The 21,491-nt window shown below is 38.5% G+C and overlaps 1 protein-coding gene across 15 annotated transcripts in view; it reads left to right on the top strand.

The window, feature by feature from the left end:
* Positions 1 to 21,491, top strand: part of chl1b (cell adhesion molecule L1-like b) — an 88,051-nt gene that overhangs the window by 32,119 nt on the left and 34,441 nt on the right. The window contains exon 1 of one of the 15 annotated variants that reach the window (XM_079882519.1): positions 8,093 to 8,171. The exons of 13 other annotated variants lie outside the window; for them this stretch is intronic. The gene's annotated coding sequence lies outside the window, so the exon portion shown is untranslated. Of the gene's footprint in view, positions 1 to 8,092; positions 8,172 to 21,491 lie in introns of those variants that run through there. One more of the 15 variants, XM_079882517.1, reaches the window with a different exon arrangement.

The following is a 21,491-nucleotide window of genomic DNA, read 5'->3' as shown; positions in this document are numbered from 1 at the left end:
TGAATGCTAAACAAGTAATCGGTTGATTTGCGTTTTAACATTGCTAAGAAAATACCCGCACCTCCGTGAGAGATAGCCCATGAGACCGGTGCATCTCACAGGCGCGCTCATCAGTAATCACAGTAATACAGGGAGCAGAACGAGGCTAGCGCCGCGGGAGAAAGACACGAGGCCGGTGGCGTGATCGGTTGAAAGACGCGAGGCCGGTGGCGTGATCGGTTGATGTGTGTTTTACCATTGCTAAGAAAATACCTGCTCCTCCGTGCGAGATACGAGAACAGTGCCTCACAGGTGTCAGTCGTCAGTAATCACGCCACCGGCCTCGCGCCGTTCTCCCGCGCCCCTCAGCCTCGTCCTGCTCGCCACAGTAAACATGATGAATGGCGACTGTAGAACGCAAAAGCCGAATCCCGGACATTTTGGGCAAACTCGTCACGGAGACTCACTCGTAGCCCAGCCTTGCCTTGTTGTTTTAAACTGCGCTCTCTTACCGGTAGGCGTGGCTTGGGAGTGGCCTTGTAGGGCAGCGAAGCAAGTGCATTCTGGGAGTTGTTGTCTTTCATCCACATAAGCCAAAAATACATTTTCTGGCTTTTCTCAGTCTAGAAAGCTCCAAATTAAAAAATAATTTCACATTTCTTCTACATAAATGACCCACTTTCAATACACATTCATGTCTCCACGGGTGAAATGACCCTTTAAAGGTGTTATTAAATCATTATTTAAATTATTTGAGTGCTCAATGATGACAACGGTAATCTAAATCATGCGAATCTAATCCGAATACAACGCGTTGTGTTGTCATCTCGAGACTACTGTAATTGTGACATGCGTGAACGCAGCATTGTTACCCTCTGTTTTAACCTCGTGTTTTCTGTGCTCACAAAGCATTACAGATACAATTTTCATATGAATTTATTCTACATATTATATGAAAAAGTGTGATTAAATCATTAAATTACTCAAAAAAGTACTCAAAAACTTTGAAAAAAAAGAGAAAAAATCAGCATAATATATTTTGTTTATGCGCTAAATCCACACCACTAGGCAGTATAAAGTTAGCAAAACATCAGACAGTTTTACAAGTTAACTTGCCTGTTGTCAACTTGGTGTCAACCCAGCGAAAGACGTTTGTTTAATTGGCATATGTTTGCACAAGGTCTTAGGTGGGGCGGGTAATCAGGAAGAATGATCACATGGTCATTGATGCCAGTGATTGCAGAAAGCGCCATCTGTGAATAAGACTGCCAGAAAGGAGTCTGAGCTCTCTCGACCTCTCTCTCTCTCTCAGGTTGAGTTATGTTAACCATATGGCACTCTAAGCCTCACCCAAACCTCACTTTAACACACTTAAGTTAATTCCATTTTGAACATGAGCATGGCTTTGAGTTGATGGCTTTCTCAACAGCTGTGTTGAACATGCTATATTTTCGTCTCGGCACACTTGTAGATTGTATAATGAATGCATACAGTAAATTGTGTCCTGTACATTGCTGCTTCTATAATCTTGCGTCTGGAAACAATTTAGCTGCTATTAAAATGTCAAGGCTAAGGGGAATTGCATATAAACAGAGGCAATCAAGACAATGGGTTTATTAGAATGACATATGGTGTTAGAGTTCATGGAGCACTACACATCAGATAAACGATAATTATGACATGTTTGAAAGAGTTCAAAAGGAGGTACTTGGCGGCAAACCAAATGATCTTCTGGAGCTCTGGAGCAAATCTACCTGATAAATTATTTGAGGAAATTGACCTTACTTAAAATAAATACTTAGGGAAGCATTTTATACCACTCCATGGGGGGCCATTGATCAATGTTGTTTGATTTTAGTGACACGATCAATGGTAAGAACGTCAAACAAGCTAATTCATGCTAACTTTTTTTTTCTTTTTGCATCAGCAGCTGTTTTACTATAAATACTAGCTTAAGAATTAAAATAGATCAGGGAAGCAAAGAAAACTTACAAAGTGTGAAAATAAATGAAAATATGTAACAACATGATCAAATTAGTCAAATTAATTAGATTATATTCCAAATAATTTCTAACAAAAAGCCCCCAAATGAAGATTATTCAAACACAATACATAACTGTGATAACTCAAAGTAAGTAGTAGTAAATCATACAAAAACACACATATACAGCCCTTAAATATCAGTTTCACAACATGTCCTGATATATGCATAAAGCACCAGATAAAGCACCAGAAAAGAAGTATTGTTCAAATGATAAAAGTAACATATTTTGGCGGTTCTGTAGGTCTGGAAAGAGTTCATTTCAGTAATCATTGCACGCTGGATTAGCGTTCAGTCAGCATGAGACCATCCTTACTCGGTCTGGTGAACTGGGTTCGTCCTGCCCCTGCCCCTGACCTAGCACATGTCGTACAGCGGTCTTTATGCCTCAGCCATAGCACCAGCTCTGAGACACTCTAAATGCTGCTGCATATATCATCCTGACACGCTGGAGGGCATTGATCAGGGCCCAGGTGAGCTCATTGTGTAGGCTGTCAGCATTGCTTGAAGGTTAGAGGGGGGTTATTTCCTATAGAGGAATGCACCTGTGCTTCACTGTTCTATGCCCTTCACTGTTTTGTGGTTTTTGTAGGTTGTGCATTTCTCCTCAGTCAGCCTGTACAGTTATGGTCATGGGGAAGTGTTACATCTATCCTCGCACAAGGTTTGGACATATTTTTCAGCCTTTTGGCAATGTTCAACAAATATAAAAATAGGTTATGAATAAATTATAACATGAATAAATAAATAAATAGAAAGAGAGAAAGAAAGAAATAAATAAAGAAAGAAAGAAAGAAAGAAAGAAAGAAAGAAAGAAAGAAAGAAAGAAAGAAAGAAAGAAAGAAAGAAATAATCTAATCAAGGCTTGTTTTCCCACACTAATAGATGGCAAATGCCACTTCTGTGAACATTTTAAAAATAATGAAACGAATCATTGAATCAAAGTTTTGAATTGATTCATTCTAACGCACACTTGATGAACTGATTCAAGAAAATGAATCAAGCTTACTAACTCTTATACCATATTAATTTTATTTACTTCAATTCAATGGCAAAAAAAGTTATCAGGGAGGGATGCGCTTTGATGGACTTCCAAAAAAACATTTTTTAATATAACTCCGATTGTATTCGTCTGAAAGAAGAATGTCATACACCTATTATGGCTTCAGGGTAAGTAAATCATGGGCTAATTTTCATTTTTGGGTGAACTATCCCTTTAAGGTGATGATACACTGGGCAACTTTTTTGAGCAATATTGCCGTGGCAATATGCATATGGCAATGTTGCAGAGCGATGTTGCTTGGACGCTTTCCCATTGAGAATGGGCAACAAATTTATATCTGGATACTTTAGATCTGTCTAGGGCGCTGTGTCTCACCTGGTATATAAACCATATATAGTTTATTCAATTACCAAGCAGCAAAACAAACAGAACAAGAGGGTGTAGAAAATGATAATGACAGATCAAACAACCTCAACCGAATCCTCCAAAGTGGAAAAGCGAGAGAGCAGTTTCTGACTGAACAGTGAATGAAATCGAGGAGCAGAGGAAAAAGAAAGAATGGATGTGATCCCCTAGGCAGTGCCCAAAACAATGTCAGGTTTGTTTCGGCCTGGTTGCGTGAAGACTAAGCTTGGTGGAACTGGCAGCTTGCCCTCCCGTTCGCTCTCTTCCCTCTCTCCCGCAACTCTATTCCAACCCTGTTGCTTTCAGGAGGAAGCATTCCTATGAAGTTCATCAGCCCTCTTTCTGTTTGTGCAGCCATAATGGCAGCTTCATCCTCCGAGCACTTAAAAAGGACATGCTGGGTACTGGAAAGGCCCCGTCAGTTCAGCGTCGGCACAGTGGCGCTTTGAGTGTTCTCTCTGTCTGGCAATCTGCTCACGCTATCAAACAACCCTCTCTTCCTGCCAAAACCTGCCTCTGTCCCTCCTTCAACCAGTAAAGGGGGCATTTAAAGGGTCTTGTTCACATTACCGCCCAAGTTCAGATGAATGCCCTCTTTGCAGAACAGCTTAGCCTCAATAATAGATGTTATATTTGTTCACTACTTGTTAATACAAACATTACTGTTATTGTGCCTACTTAGTATTTAACTCATACCTATTTATGCTATGATTGACTGGATGATTACTTTGATGATTGATAATTAAGCAACCACCTTCCAGCCACCCAAAACATCCTAGCAACCACTTAGTAATGCCCTAGCAACCACTCAAAACACCATGGCAACCCCATAGCAACATTCTAAAACTACTCTGAACACTTAAAGGTGAACTAAGTAACTTTTTTACCTTAACTGAACAGCTTCGGAGTCATTGGAATGGTTATATTACTTATTCCGGGTTGAATGGTGGTCGTTTCACACCCCCCTGGTGCCCGTGAGCGGAAAATACACACTTGCAACTTCGAGCCGGCGGGCCGCCGGCCGCCGCGTCATGAAGTCTCGCGTGATATCAGGTCTCGCGATGTAAACAATTGCTTTACGGCCAAAAGAAATCTGCTAAAATGCTGTCATTATTGCGCTCCCTCACGCTGTCTGAACCCGAATGAAGAAGACGTTTTAAAGAATGTCCCATTTGCTTTGATGTCGTTGATCTATAGCCTCTGGTGTCTGAGAATCACCAACGAGTTTTTACAACAGTGTTGTCAAATATCTATTCCGAAGCTGTGGGGGGAGCTCTAGAGAGAAACCTGCGAACAAAAAAGCGAGAATACAGCGAAGAAATCCCGAAGCTACTGAGTGCTGCTTTAAGCAATGCAACAGTTCTTATGTAGCTTTTCATCAGGAATTTCACAGTTAAAACCAATTATTTAAAAAAAAAAAAATTGATGAAATAATACAGGCTAATGGCTTCAACAAAAGCACATGCCACTGATTAACAATATTGTAGCTCACAATAATTTTTTAAAGTTTTCATTAAAAATGCATTTCCTTATGGTAGAAAATGCATTGGATTTTTTATGTCCGGAACACTACAAAATGAATATTTCTTCAGTTAGTCAATATCATTCTAAGCATGTTAAACAGGAAACGTGAAAATGGTTTTGGCTTTACGAAAGCACACTTAAGTGATAAATTGTCCTGATTGGAAGCAGATCAAAACGTTTATCAGACACCAAGCTATAATTTTACATAGAAGAACATGTGAAAGTCCATCATGCATTTCAGGCAATCCCGAGCCATGTAATGGGTTGGAGTCACAGATAATGAAATTAATGGTACATTCAAACAGCGAACACATGAACAAATCCATTTTAATTGAATTTTAATTAGGAGTGTGTATGGCACCTGTACGTTTAATGATGTGTCCTTTAATTGATGGCACATTGCATGATCTCACCTCACACGGAAAGCACTTGACAGATGAAGGGCAACATTTCCTGGAAACCTGAGAGACTAATTATTCCTTTACCAATATGGGCACTCTTCCATTTGACAGATACGTCAGCACGTGTCACGTACATCAGCATATTTGAAGCAAACATGTCAACCCTTCCCGATTTCAAACTCTCCCCACCCATTTGCCCATTTCCACCTCATACATCAAGGCGAGCCCGTTCCACCCTCAGCATTGTGGGAGAGGGGTGGGGCTTTTGTGTTTAGAGTGTGTGACAATGTCCAGCCCTGTGCTATTTGCTTTGTCGGCAAATCACATGGTCCCCAGGGGTTTAGTCCTATATGTGAGGTACAGAGGAACTGTTGCTGTCAATCAGGTGGATTCAAGTCAGAGGTTAAGTCAGAGGTTATCAAAAAAATGTTGGTCCATGGTGACCGAATTTTTTGGTTTCAGAAATCAGTTGACAGTAGCCATCATCTTCCATAGTATTTTTTCCATGCTATGGAAGTCAATGGGGCCCATCAACTTTTTGGTTACCCATTGTCTGTTCAGCAGAAGAAAGACATTCATACAGGTTTACAACAACTTGAGGTTGAGTAAATGATGACAGAATTTGGATTTTTTGTTGAACTATCCCTTTAACTCTTTTTCCGCCAAACACACACATTTCTGTTATTTGTGAGAAAACAGCCCGTTCTCATACCCAAGACGTCACTTTTTGTCACTTTCAACCATGCTTCAATATCTGACGCTCAAAGCACCCTTTAGCGTCCATATGAGACGCATAACCCTACCACAGACCTAAACCTACCCAACCGAAGCGTCTCATATTGACGCTAAGGGTGCTTTGTGCGTCGGATATTGACGCTTTCGAAAGCGGCAGTTACATGACGCCTAAACCTACCCATAACCGAAGCGTCACATATGGACGCTAAAGGGTGCTTTGAGCGTCAGATATTGAAGCATGGTTGAAAGTGACAAAAAGTGACGTCTTGGGTATGAGAATGTGTTGGAGAAAACGCTTCCCCGCCAAACAGAATTTTCCAGATTTCCGTGTTTTCACTGTATACGCTAGGGGACACTATGACACATCCATTGAAAGAGTACTGAATCTCCTGATCAAAGCAAATGCGAAGAAGATGCAGAAACAAGCAATACCTTTCTTTTGATATATGGCATGTTTAGATATGCATACAACTAAATAATCTGGGGGCCATGAAACTTTTGTGAAAATGATCAAAAACGCTGCCGGTGGCGGGCAACTTTTTTTCTTTTTTTTCTTTTTTTACGCTGGTGGGGAAAGAGTTAAGTATATAAATACTTTTTGCTATTTAACTGCTATTGTATTATTTATTATAGTGGAACATGCACAGTCTGAATCATGTTGTAGCCTATAACACTTAAAACACAAGAGAATACATATTTTGTTTATCCTACAACTAAAATTATGCTGACAATATAATTTTTTATATGTAAAATAAATATGATACAGTGTATAGAAATCTTCAGCGATCCTATATGAATCTCTGCTGAAGCAAGTTGAATGTTGAGAAACTCTGTTTTAAAGGTATTGTTCAAAAATGCAAAAAAGGTCTGCACTCTAAAAATCTTTTATTATAGACAGGAGATAATGTTGACAAACGTTTCGGCTCTTTGCTTTCGTCAGTGTCAGGTATTGTTCAACCACAAATTAAAATTCTGTGCCGTTCCAAACCTGTATGACTTTATTTCTTCTTTGGAACACAAAATAAGATATTTTAAACAACATTGTTGACCTAACAATTGGGTGAAACATTTTCTTTCAAAAAATGTAGCTAAAATGCTGCTGTTTTTCTCAGATTTGAACATAGTTATCTTAAAGGATGTGTATAGTAGTTTTTGATAAAGCAAGCATCACTTTTTCTGTTGTTCTTGTTTATGGTAAGGGATTTGGGAAAAAAAAAAAAATGTAAGAGATTTTCTTTTGTATTTACCATGGTGGACGATAAAATGACAGAAAAACCCATAAACTTACATGTAGACCACTATATCATATAGTCTTGTGGGTGGGCTTTTGATCACCCTGTACAACCTAGCAGCACGCTAGCAACCACGTAACAACACACTAAAAACCACTTTGAACACCTTAGCAACTGCATAGCAACGCCCTTGCAATCACCCAGAGCATCAGCTACTCTTGCACCAGCTAGAACTGCTCACATTGTCTTCAGAAAATGTAAAAACATAGTTGTATAAATGACTAAACTAATGCTTTTTCAGCATTAGTCTGAAAGATGTGTATTGCAGTTTTTTTATTTTATTTTTATATGAAATAATACTAAACTAAGCTCCAAATTAACCCCTATTTAACCATAGTGGCAGTATTACAAAAGGCAAAACATGTATCTTGACATCTATGCCACAAAACATAAACAAGTCTCCACATGCCTCAGTGCTTTAAATGCAACTTCCTCCATCCAGAATTCCTTCACTTTCATTCATTCTCTCTCACCCTCTCTCTCCTTCTTTGTACACTCCATGTGAAAAGTGCTCAGATCTGGCTTTGTGGGAGTGATTGTCACTCGTTTAATGAGCTTCTTTGCCAGACGAGAGGCTTTGGCAACATATGTCTCCCCAGCGCCTCTCTCGCTCTGCACCGCTCCATGCGCTACTGGCGGGGCTCTCTCTCTCCCGCGTCTGCTGTGGTAGACGTTTCTCTGGATTTCCTCAGCACTCTCTGTTTTTCACGCCTGTGGGATTAAACTGAGCAGAAGAGGAACTGTTCGTCTGTCTTTCTGAGGACGAACGGACAAGAATGAAGCAGATTCCTGTGAGTATTTAGGCTTCTGTTTGATGGGTTTGTCTGAGCTTGATATAAAAGCAACCCGGTCGAGGGAATTACTACTGCTGCTACTGTAGTGGTGTGTGCTGTGACCCTCTCACGTGTGTAACAGAAAGCCTTTGGAGGGACAGTGAAGCAGTGTGTGATATGCAAAATCAGCTTCTTTTCATGCAGTGCTTATATAGGATTTAATATTTAGTGCAACCTTTTCCTTTCTTCTTTTTTTTTTTACTTTTTTTTTCTTGCATGTTTCTCGTGGGTAATGTCCATGTCAGAGTAATTTTAATTTTTAATTGGCGCTCATATTAATGTTTTGGCTTATTAACTGTGTTCTGCATTTTTAATTCCTTTTTCTCAATCGCATGAGAATTGATTAAAAACAAATTTCTGACTTGATAACTTTCTTCAAACGTATTATGTTTGAGGTCTTAGAGAGACCCAATTCTGTATAAATAATGAGATAAATGTAATGTTTTTTTCAAATGCTTCTGCAAGATAAACTGTCATAATTTTGACCCCAAATTTCACCTTCAATAGAAACAATGTTACATTTCTGAAAAGTCCATGTCAACATTGTGGTACAACAGAGGGTTAAAGCTTCGATAATATCTCCAAATCAGGTTTCATTTAGGTCTGATAATTTTCATAATTCAAGAATTTGAGGAGAAAATAAGTGGTTAAGTTCTAAACTCATACTTTTAATAAATAATCAGGATTATTATTTGTACACATTCTTATCTTCTCTGAGACAAGTCAATCTCAATAGACCATAAGGGTTCAGCTATTTGTGTTATCTTTTTTCATAATGTTAGTTATTTAGAATGAGCGATGATGCTGAAATGGTTTATTTGCTCTGTAACTTAATGCATTATCATTGGTATTTTTCTATGGATCTTAATAAGCTCCTCCATGAGGTCATGAAAGTGTATCCAGTAAGCAACGTTTTAGTATTTTGCAGCTTTTTTTGTCTGAACAGAAATATCTCTGAATAGAAAGTGCTCTGGAAATATCCCTCTAGAACTTTGTGTCATGTTTTGTTTCGTAAGATATTGATAAAAAGGCCAGTGGTTTATCTGAGCATTGAAATAATGACGAAATCCAGAACGTTTTGATGCTTCCGACAGAACTTCCAAATAGCTTATTTTAAACAAGATTATCCAGATGTTAAGGAACAAGTTGTAACATGTTCTAAATCATTAGCTCATATGAATCACTTTCTACACACCACAAAAGTCAATGGACACAGGTGTGCTGTTGTTTGGAAGATATACAGAGGGGAATTAGTGCAGTATTTACTCTATGGCAAACACAGGATATTTCTTTGCCTTAGGAATAAAATATTCTGCCTACTAGAGGAAAAAAGTAAATTAGCTTTAGATTTGTCAGGGGAAGGAGATAATCTTGGGCACAAGTTCCATTTATCTTGTCTGGCTACAGCCAAGTTTCATCCTGGGAGATTGCCAACATCCGTCAGATCTGAATGAACGTAGCCAGGGCTCTTGCTGTGTCAGTTCCCACAAAATAACACTCCTGTCCCCCGGTGTGCCTGTTTCCAATCCCCTCTACTTCAGGCCACTCAACACGAATAACAGCCTAATATGATCGCTGTCCAGGGCACGCAGAACTCCACTCATCTCAAAGACATCAAAGAAAGAGGGTAATGAAAAAAAATATATGATAAAAGCCGAGACACAACAGAGTATTTCTCACTCAGCCAGATCTTTCTCACATGTAGGCTACGTGAAATGGCACATGTAGGGAAATTTTTACGCTCTCTCTCTCTCTCTGTCGCTCCCCCTCCTCCCTACTTGACAGCACAGCTGTGATTGCAGAGCTTTTGGATGATCTCTTTCATTCTTCACAGTCGTCTTCTGTGACCTTAGCCGTACGGACAATTTGTCCCTTTGCACTCTTAGATTTGGCTTTTTGCAGTTGGGCCCAACAACACATCTCTTGAACATTGCGTTCTGGTCATAAACTTGTTTTAAACATAGCTGAAATTGTGAAATGTTGAGAATGCAAGGCTTCTGCTAAATTTTAGGGCACTTGAACTCTACTCCTTTTGGTGTGTGGATCCGATGCGTCACAGTGCTGTTTGTTTGGTTGGTAGAAATGCAATCTGGCCTAATTTGCAGAAGCAAATTGCTATTGAATATAATGCATTTCTCATTACAGCTTTTTCATTGAAATTGCCTTGCAATGCAACATTCTTTGCTTCTTTTTCACCCATTTTACAGCAGGGAGAAGCGAGTGCAAATCTGTATGTTTTGGTTCAGTTGTAAAATCAAAGAGGCAAGAACATGAATAAAACAGTGAAGATGTTACCTTCTCCTAAGTCATTACTTATTTATTTACAGCAGTAAACAGTTGCCAGTGGGACTTGAGTAGATGACGTGACGTGTAAGTCAAATACTACAGTGTGAACAGAGACTTGTTGGGGCAGAAGGAGGGAAACTGATCCAAGGAGAGTAGTGATGAGAAGGACTTTGATCCATCCAACTCTTTTTAATCTGTTCATTGAAATATTCGTTCATTAATTCTACAGGCTAAATCAATATGCCAGTAGGTTGTGACAAGTGGCTGTCTTTTGTGTGTTATCAGTGAGTCACTGAATCATTTACTTTTTTATGAATGTTTAAATAAAGTTTCAGTAATGTATTGTGCTTAGGCCATTTTAATTGTGTTTATCATTGTCATTTAAGTCAGCGTTTGGTGTAAAAATGCTCCTTCAAAATCAACTCAGGTGCTGACTTGAATGAACAACTCCCTGCAGATCCTTCATTCAGTTCATTTTTGAACACATTTATTCAGTTCATTAACAAACGAAAATCAAGTGACCCTTGTTTGGTGTTAGTTTGGTTGGGCCAACCAATGAAATTATCCTTCATAACCAACATTTGAACTCTATTTGCTCATGCTGTAGTCTTTAAAGGCAGGAAAACAGTCACTAGTTTGAAAAGTGCATCCAGTAGACGTCAACTTATTAGAAAAGTTAAGAAAACAACATTAATTGTACAGATACACATTATATAGGCCATTATTTCTGAAAAGCAGACATGAGTTATAAGCCATTTTCTTTTCATCCCTCATCGGTCCCTTGGTTTTTCACCTGGTGTGTATTTTTGCACGACAAGAACATTTATGAGAGGAAGTGAGACCTTTTCCACTAGGGAACCCACTCCATAAAAACCAAGAAAAGCATGTAACAAGTTGATGATCAGGAACTGGTCTGGGCTTGATGGCACTTTTAAAATAAATTGCACTGTTGACCAGGGACACGTTAATCTCTGTCAGAGCAGTTCACGGAGGTCACAAGGTCATTTGCCATCTCTCCAATGGGGACTTAAGGTTAGGAGCTCTTTTTATTGATTATAGTTCTCTCGCTCTCTTTTCTCATCTTTTTTCACTCTTCTTCCTCTCTTGCTGCTTCATAATCCATCTGTACGTCTCAGTCAATACGCCTGCACGTCATTCTACGTTTTCCTCATCCACTCTCCCACTCCATCAAAAAACAATCTCTCCACTTCTCCGTGCAGCAAGTTCATGATCCACGCCCACGCCATCCATCGCCACCATCCATCTACATTTTGTCTCCTTCATTCACTCCCACATCCCTCTCCCATACCCGTCAACGACAGAGACGGTTTATGACTTCTGCTTCCCACTATCTTATTCCATAGCTGTCTTCCACCACCACATATTTCTATTCTTGACCGAATTCTTGCTTTCTCCCTTTAAGGACAGAGTATCCTTACATTCCTTGCTTGTCCCCCTGTCCCATCCCATCCCTGCCTCAACGCTTTGTTCAGGCTGCTGTATAATTGATGGGCTGGTAATTGAACCGTTCAGTCTCTGGCATGCATGTTAAAACAGACTGAAGCAGAATCAAATCTCAGTTAGCCATAGTTATTATTTAATATCGCTTCAACTTCTTAATCTCATTTAGAATTCTGCTTTGCCCGAACTGAAGTTTTAATTATAAATATGTTGTGTAGCTGATGGCTGTTGAGGGTGTTATTTATGCATTATTTATGGTGATTTTAACAGTTTAGTGGCATATTACAGTGTTAGCATTGTGACTTGTAGTAATGATCATAAAGGGCTCGAACAATCAAGTTCTCAATTTGCTGATGGTTTAAGATTAATGGATATTTGTATTGTAGAATGATAAAGACACCCATCTGGTGCTCATAAAAGAAGAAAAATCACAAATGACATATCTTTAATATCTGTGATGGATCTAATAATGTTTAAGTGAATTGCTGTCATGCTGATGGATCTAATAATGTTTAAGTAAATACATTCATGTTTTTTAGCATGACTGTGGTATGAAGCAGGTCGCGATTGCTAATGAGAGACAGATATCAGCACCACACGCGAGTCCTGCGTATATAAAGGAATGAGGACATTTCATTCTACCAAACTACCCACAAGTGCTGAATTAATTTTCAAACTGGTCAGTTTATTTGACAAATTAAACTTGTGAGGTAACGCGGCGCTGTTTCACTACACTTACGTTACACTATCATACTAAACAGCATTTGAGTGTGTTGAAAGTTATGTTATTCTATGTGTTAGTTTGTTGGCTATATGAGACTAGCAGTATGCTAGATCAACATTAGAATAACATAGTGATCATATTCTAACATTTCATCATGTTGAGCTATATAACATTGGTTTGTTTTATGTACATTTGCTCACCTGTCTAATAAAGTACATGCAAGAGCGGCATCCCTGTCAAGTCGAAGTTTGCCGCAAAGCTCTCGCCATCTCGAAAACGCCACACCGATATTGACCTTTTATCCCAAAGTCTGCTTGCCATGATCCATAATGTTTGAAACGAAACAACTAAACAGCTAAACAACACGCAGTTGTCCACATCTGTCGCCATGGTTACTATGGCAGTACAAGCGGAAACCATAGGCGGAAACCAGGGATAACGCGGATATTATGTCTTTGACAGGCGACAAGGGACGGGCACTATTTAAAATTGTGAATTTTACAAATTCTTGGAAAAATTTAGGATAATGTAAGTACACAATTGAAAGAAATATATAACTCTGTGCAAGTGGTTTTTGGGTATTTTGATACAACATTCTTACATATTGTACCATTAATGAAATTAAAAGGTGAGAAATGATTTGTTTTTGTTTGCTGCTTTATTTTTATCCCAAGAAAAAGACACCAGTAATCTCATATGCCTCATATTTCATGTCACATATACTGTATCTGAGAGATCTCAACAATCTTCCAAGATTGATTTTCAAATGAATAGCCATGTTTATTTTATTGCTCTATACTCTATATGTAAACAATTGTTTCATTCATGTCAATACATTAGGAGAAACATCTAAATAAAATTATTAATTTACATCTTGCTGAATAAAAGTATTAATTTCCTTTTTTTTTTTTTTTTACTTACCCCAAACATTTGAATAGTAAATCACGGTTTCCTCAAAAATATTAAGCAACAAACTATTAATAATAAATGTTTCTTGAGCAGCAGATCAGCATATTAGAATGATTTATGACGGATCATATAACACTAATGTAATGGCTTCTGAAAATTGCAGGAATAGTGTTTCATTTAATATGCTTTTGCTGCTGAAAGTATGCCTTAATGTAACAACTTTAACCTTTTTCGTGTTTGTTCATATTTGTAATCAAGCTAAACAAGAGATTAAAGTAACTAAATGGATGAAACACTCTAATTAGAGCACAAAATTAGAAAATTGTTCTAATTGCTCTTTAGTGCTAGTAATCTCACCAATTTCTTAACTGTGCAAAAGAGATTACACCAGATTTATCCAAAGGTTTGAGAAGGATACACAGACATCAAGACTCTTCAGTCAGAATATATTAATCCAGTTTGATAAAACAGGGTTGGAGCTAATCCCATTAGTGGCTTGAACAGTGTGCACACTACTGTAAGTTTTTATAATGAAAGACACTTAAATGATGAGTGTGTGCTAAATAGCAGATATCCGTCTACTTATTGACAATGCTGTGGTATTGAGCCCATATGAAGTAGAATTACTGTAAACAGGCAGCTTTGCTAGCATTCACTCTTTCCTTGCCATTAGGAGTGCCAACATACACTCTTAAAGGGAATGCTCATCACTTCATTTACACACCTTTATGTCGTTTCGAACCTGTTTTCATTTTGGAACTATGGAATCTTGTTTCTGCCACTGAATAAAATTAAAAGGGCAATTGCAGTTTTTTTTCTCAGAATTGCGTGATATACCGTATACTCGCATTTGTGACTTGTAAAGTCAGGAAACCAGTTTCCATATGGAACACAAAAGATGTGTTTTAAAAATGTCTCACAATGAAAGTCAATCATCAAAAGTCAACTTTCTTCAAAATATCTTCTTTTGTGTTTCACAGAAGTCATGCAGGTTTGGAACATCTCTTAAAGAGAAAGCGCCGTTTAAGAAAATCCTTTTTTTGTCAATACAATATTTTCGATAATATATTACTATCACTTTTAATTTGAATTAGATGCTGGAAATGGGCAAAACCATTAAATATATGATATTTGGTGCTAAATATCCAGTATAGTAAATTACAAATTAAAATAATAAATAAATACAAATTCTATTTAAAAAAAAAAAACACTGATATTGGTAAACAACCAGTATTGAACAAATAAATTGTGCATCCCTACATGTGGGCAATAGAGGTATTTCTGTTTGGTTTTTTATACGGCCAGTAATAATCAGACAAATGGCGATGCATTGGCGGTGACTGATCCTGTTGTGTGAGGAATAGGCGTGATTGTTTTTCCTCGCAGCCAAGGACTCACACCATGCCTCCCTTCTACTGACAGTTTGCTTCCTATTTTTCCACTGTCCTGATTTACACTTATCCGCCATGCTAAATGAGTCTTCACGGTGGGCGAGGCGAGTGCAAGAGGGGCAGGACGCCATCAGTCAGTTGGGGAGAAAAGCTTGCTCTTGATTTTTCTCTGCTCAGTCTCTACCTTCTCCTCCTTCTCTGGCTCTTGCTCTAGTCCGCTTTGCCCAGGCAGTGCCAGGTCAGAGTTCACGCGGACCTTCCCACGCTGGGCAGCTTTTACCCCTTGCCAGTATCATTAGACTGAGATGCGGGGATTAAGAACAGGCTGTAGTTGTTAAGAAAGTCCCACTTCTATTTACAGGGTATTTCTTAGGTGGGCTGTATGGGGATGAGCTTTGTTAGCTTGAATGTTGCAGATTAAACTGTTTAGAGGAACAGCCTTTGGTTGCTACGTTGTCTTCCTGACACTTACTTACAAATCCACTTACGAGTGAACAGAGTTGGTTGAAAAACCAGCAATGCAAGAGAGGTGGCGCCCCGCCAAATCTTACGAGAATTAGGGCTGTCGCGATAACCGCAATATGGCAGTACCGCGCTACTGACAAGCCAACCGCAGAGGAATTCAAGTAACCGCAGCAACCGCGATATTCACGTGTTTTCTTTTTTCATAAGGCTATACCCTTCTTGTTTTGAACTTCGTGCATGTGTATTGAATGTTAAATAAGTTAATAATGATAATAAGACGTGGTGATCATGGTTTTATCATGGTGATTTGTACAGAGGCTTTGTGGATTTGCACGTAAGCCTAAACAGACAGTGAATGAGAGAGATCGACTGAGCGCGTGCGATTACCTGCGTCTGTCTTTGAGGTCAAGTCATATTCGTGAAAAGGTTGCCGTGTACAAGGAAAGTTAAATATTTGTCCTGTCATCCTTTTAACGTTTAAAATAAAGGGTATTTACCATGAATGGCATCAGCGACAGCGCTGGTCAGCATCCACAGCGCGAGGAACTCGCGGTCGCGGGAAACAAAACTCAGTGAGTCACGCATTGAATGTCATTTGTCTCTATTAAGTGAAGCTTCAGTGTTACCTATGCAACGCATTGCTGGTCAGCTGAGCCTTGAAAAGTGGAGCTCAAAGTTAAAAATAATTAACCTTGTTTCATTACTATCTTTTAATGAATCAATCAGCGTTTTTGAACGTGTTGTTGAATGAATGGTTTATGAATCACTCAAAGACAGTCCGTTGCCGTAACAACTGCGCGCTGAGTGACAGGCTTTCAATGCGCAGATACGCTGTTTAGTTTCGGTTTATTGGTTACTGAAAATGTACTCGTTTTTGTGCATGCTGACCACATCGTAACACTTATTTATATAGCAACAAATAAATCAAAATAAATTAATAAATGCGGTAAAACCGCATATCGCGCTATTGAGCATAATTACCGCAAGGGAAAATCCTTCACCGCGACAGCCCTAACGAGAATCATGACTTGCTTTACGGCACAACGTCATATACATCAACAACATATGAAGCAGCCTCTGGAAGACACTAGCACACATTTCAGACGTGAATCATGGCAGAGTTGACGAAGAAAACGAAGCTCTGCGTGAGTGGTATTTACGACAGTAACGTTAAATACAAGTACTCCACAGTGACTCTAGGGGTCGCTGTTTGAGAAAAACGGAAACTGCATAGTGTGCCTTTAAATCTAAACTAAAAACTTTATTTTTCAGTTGTTTTCCTTGGCTTTAAATGTATTATAGAGATTAATATAATCTTTTTTTTTTTTTAAGTTGTTAAATGTGTATCAATGTAAAGCACTTTGGTCAAACTAACTGTGCTCTAGAAATACATTTGACATTGACATTGTAACTGCCAGATATAAATTATTTTATAAATAAAATCCTCTTTCACAGGCCTTTAGTAGCCTGATTACGTCAGACTTCGTACTTCCGCTCAATTTCAGTTCGCTTCTGTACCTATCTCCCAGTTTTCCTCCGGCCTCAAAACAGCCGGCCAATCAACGAACAGAGGGCGGGCTGAGAGCCATGACGTAGACGCTGATTGTACCGTGGATGCGTAGATTTACTTCACATAATCTGCAAAAGTCGTTCACAGCCATGTTCACTCCGGTATTCCGCTCGATGGTTTTGTTTTCACATCATACATGTGTTTACAGTGGAAGTTCGATGCGGCTGAGCCGGCGCATAACACACGTCATAACCAAACATTATGTGATTGGCTTACGGGTAACCAATGATTTTAAACTTCAGACAAGCGCCCCAAGCGTAGTGTGAGAGTTGCATTGTTTTAAATATACAAAATTGCTGCTTTTCCAATACTTTTTTTCCAGTGAGTTGCAGTCTTGCATCTTTAATATATAGTGTTGGAAAGTCTGATTCATGTTGCAAGTCCATCCATGTTGCAAAAGATCAGATTCATGAATTGTTTCATAATAAATGACTCACTCTCTCAAATATGTTGCTTTGGAAAGTATGGATTTATTCTACTGAATCTGTTCATACTAAAGAAGTCTCTCTCACACATACAATATGTTGCAGTGATTTGATTCATTCTCAATGACTCTATCTTTCTTACATATGTTGCCATGGGAAGACTACTAAAAACAAACTAAAAATGACTTCTCACATGTTGCATTTGAAAGTCTGAATCATTCTAGTGAATTTGTTCATTATAAAGTACTCTCTCATATTGTGTGATGTAAAGTCACAAGATTAATTCTAGTGAATTGCTTAATCAAATGGATCATGTAAATGAACGGATTAACAAAAGTCCAAGTCCAAGTGCACAATTTCAGATCTGGTTTTATAGCAGAATATTAAATGAAAGTTAAATTCTGCTGTTCATTAATATGTTTTCATAATAGTTATGTAAATTAGGGTATTTACTAGGTTTTTACTTGTATATAGGATAAATATATGTATTTGCCATTCTAATAAATGTTTTTCATTCATTCAAAAACCGTCACCGGCTTATGTGCCAGAAAAACTGATCTGATTAAGTTGTAATTTATATCATGAACTGATGATATTGATTACAAATAGTGTTGTCATGTTGTCTGGTCAGGTTGCTATGATATGAGAAAATACTTGCTGCAAATACTGCACCTTTAAGTTGGGCTGATGGAACTAGTGCAGTAGAAAAAATCCAGGACATGTTCTATTGGATCAGGAAGGTAAACATATGCCACCAGTAACGTGCCAAACTGTCCAATTAGCTTAACGCTTTACCTTTTGATTTTAATCTGCCAACTAAAGCTAGCCGCCATCTGTGGGAGCAGTCTCAGGGCAAGCAGTAGAGCCTCAGGCATTGTCTTTTGGGTCCATGAAACACATCCAAATCCGACAGACCGTAGCCACAAGCCTGTCATTATGACAGTCAAGGGGTGTAGTAACCCATCCTCTATAGTGACATCACAGAGGTCATCTCAGGGGTCGCCATAACCAGCACTGAATCATAAAAGCTTCCTGGCAGAGTTAATACTATTATGAAGAAATTCAGGCATGTGGAGCAGAGTTCAAACCTATCAGAAAACAAGAGCCCCCACTGAGGAATGGAGGGAATCGACTCATTCACACAGTGGTCAATTATTCAATTGCTTCTCCGCTTACTGGTGTTTGACCTCTGTGTTTCCTATCGGATTTGTTAAGCAGAGGAGAAGATTAAGGGGAGGATGGGCTTCAGGGCTCTGGCTGAAAAAGGAAGTGATTGAAGCAGCTGGTGGGGTTAAAATGGGGCAGTGAAGTGCGGTTATCACTCATGACTGGCCCCAAAAGCTGAAATATAGAGAACATACAGCCCTGCACCGACCAAATCCCTCTTTTGACATTAATTAGAGGCCTGAATAAATGACCTTATATGGTTTCAAAGAGTCATCACTTCATGGTTTTCTGTGAAATTTAGCTCCTGAAGGGGTGGAAATGACTGATAAAGTTGTATTTTGTCGGGCCTCCCTTTTTATTTTCTCTCTCTGTATCTACCCTCCTTCCTGATACTCTTTTGTTATCAGAGTTAAGCACTCATCCATTTTATTGTGTGTTTAACTAATTAAAGTCAAAAAGGAAGTGACCTAATAAGCTCAGGGTCTGACCTACATGAAAACGGCTTTTGAGCAACAGTGAGACACTGTTGTAAAATTTGTATAGATGTACAGCCATTGAGATTTTAACCAAAGTGACTTGGGTAGGCTCAAAATAACAGGCACAGTAATGTATACAGTTATCATCAGTTATTTTATTTTTTTTTGCTATGTTTTCGTTTTATTTGTCGGTAGAATAAAATAAATTGTGATTAATCTCATAATATACAGACCCTTTCCAAAAAATTAGAATATCATGGAAAAGTTTATTTATTTACATAATTCCATTCAAAACGTTAAACTTCCATAGATTATAGATTCAGGGCCCACAACTTAAACGATTTCAAGTATTTAGTTGTTTATTTGTACATAATCTGGGCTTCCAGCTCATAAAACCCACGAAAACAGGATTTCAAAAAATTTGAATATTACATGAAATCACACAGTAATTACACAGTGATACCATGGTCATTGAACCAGGTTTTGGTTCTTTTGGCAGTGTGGGCCGGTGCAAATCCTGCTGGAAAATGAAGTCAGCATCTCCATAAAGCTTGTCTGCTGAAGGAAGCATGAAGTGCTCTGGAAATGTCCTGGTAGACGGCTGCGTTGAGTGGACAGCACAGTGGACCAACACCAGCCGATGACATGGCTCCCCAAACCAACACAGACTGTGGAAACTTCACACTGGACTTCAAGCATCTTGGATCGTGTGCCTCTCCATTCTTCCTCCAGACTCTGGGACCTTGGTTTCCAAATGAGATGCAAAATTTGCTCTCATCAGAAAAGAGGACTTTGGTCCACTGTGCTTTATTAAATCCAGAGTCAACGCAGCCGTCTACCAGGACATTTTCAGAGCACTTCATGCTTCCTTCATTTTCCAGCAGGATTTGCAGCTGCCCACACTGCCAAAATAACCAAAACCTGGTTCAATGACCATGGTATCACTGTGTAATTACTAGGGGTGTGCATTGGCACTGCCCTCACAATTCGATTCGATTACAATTCACCAGGTAACGATTCGATTCAATTCGATTCTACGATGCATTGCGATGCATCAAAATTCTACTGCACACAACAAGGCACATTTTTCATCAGTCATGAGGCAATACAAGCAGTCAGATATTGAACAACAGATTTTATTGGCTGCTATGTGTGTATTATCACTCTCCTGTATCTTTGACATAAATGTCATTAAATAAAATAAAATTGAATGGTACAGGGTATTGGATATGGCATTTTCAAAACTGAAAACTGAAAAAGAAAACATAAATCACTGCTTTCAGTGCTTTGAATGAGAAATGTTTCTCTTCTCTCTGCTTTAGAACCATTTGAAATTAAATAGAGCAATAATAACAGCCAACTTTTTCCAGCAGTGAACATAAGTGTTTTACGGCATTGCGATGCATCGCCGAATCGATTATTGTTGACACCACTAGTAATTACTGTGTGATTTCATGTAATATTCTAATTTTTTGAAATCCTGTTTTTGTGGGTTTTATGAGCTGGAAGCCCAAATTAGGTACAAATAAACAACTAAGTACTTTAAATCGTTTAAGTTGTGGGCCCTGAATCTATAATCTATGGAAGTTTAATGTTTTGAATGGAATTATGGAAATAAATAAACTTTTCCACGATATTCTAATTTTTTGGAAAGGGTCTGTATATTTTTTACTGTATTCATTCATTCACTTTTTTGTTTGCATTTTTTGTACATAATCTGCAACTGGTATGGATATTATTTGTCATTATTTTGCCCTGCACTGTTGTCTAAATAATTAATTTATTATGCAATGCAAAGTGGATTCACAGCGCTGTAAACAGCGTCTCAGCTACAACTACAGTGTTTGAGCGCAGTTGACCATATTCACGGGCAGCCAATAAAGACCATAAGCTGGCATTATGTAAATGTGTTACATTGTTACGTAGGTATTTAACAGGAAGTGAGAATGGAATCACTGACGACTCATTTCGGCAGTTCAGGATCGATTATTTCTTTTAGGAGACAATAACTTTATTTGTGGAGCACTTTGAACTTTAAAACATTGCAGACCTTTTACATTCACAAATATATTAGACGCTACATGAAAGGTAGTATTCAAAAAAGCACAATAGGGGCACTTTAATAAATAATATGGCAGCCAAATTTGGATACTTTCAGCATCCATTAAGCCATTTAACATTTATTTATTTTTTAAATCCATTTTCCAGAATCCCACAGATTTTTCTACCAAACTCAGTGTTGATTCTGCAAATGCAGACTGCAAATGATCTCTGTAATACTCTTCATTGTATTGCTGGTTTTACAGTACATAGCTGGTTCCCAGTACGTCATGCAAGGTGACCTCCATTAGAGTTACCCCGATCAACTGCAGCATTTTATTGCACCGCTGTTATGAATCTGAGG

Source organism: Squalius cephalus (assembly GCF_949319135.1).
Source record: "Squalius cephalus genome assembly, chromosome: 10".
Taxonomy (NCBI): domain Eukaryota; kingdom Metazoa; phylum Chordata; class Actinopteri; order Cypriniformes; family Leuciscidae; genus Squalius; species Squalius cephalus.
The sequence above is the reverse complement of the archived record's forward strand: the minus strand, read 5'-3'. Positions and strand labels throughout refer to the sequence as shown.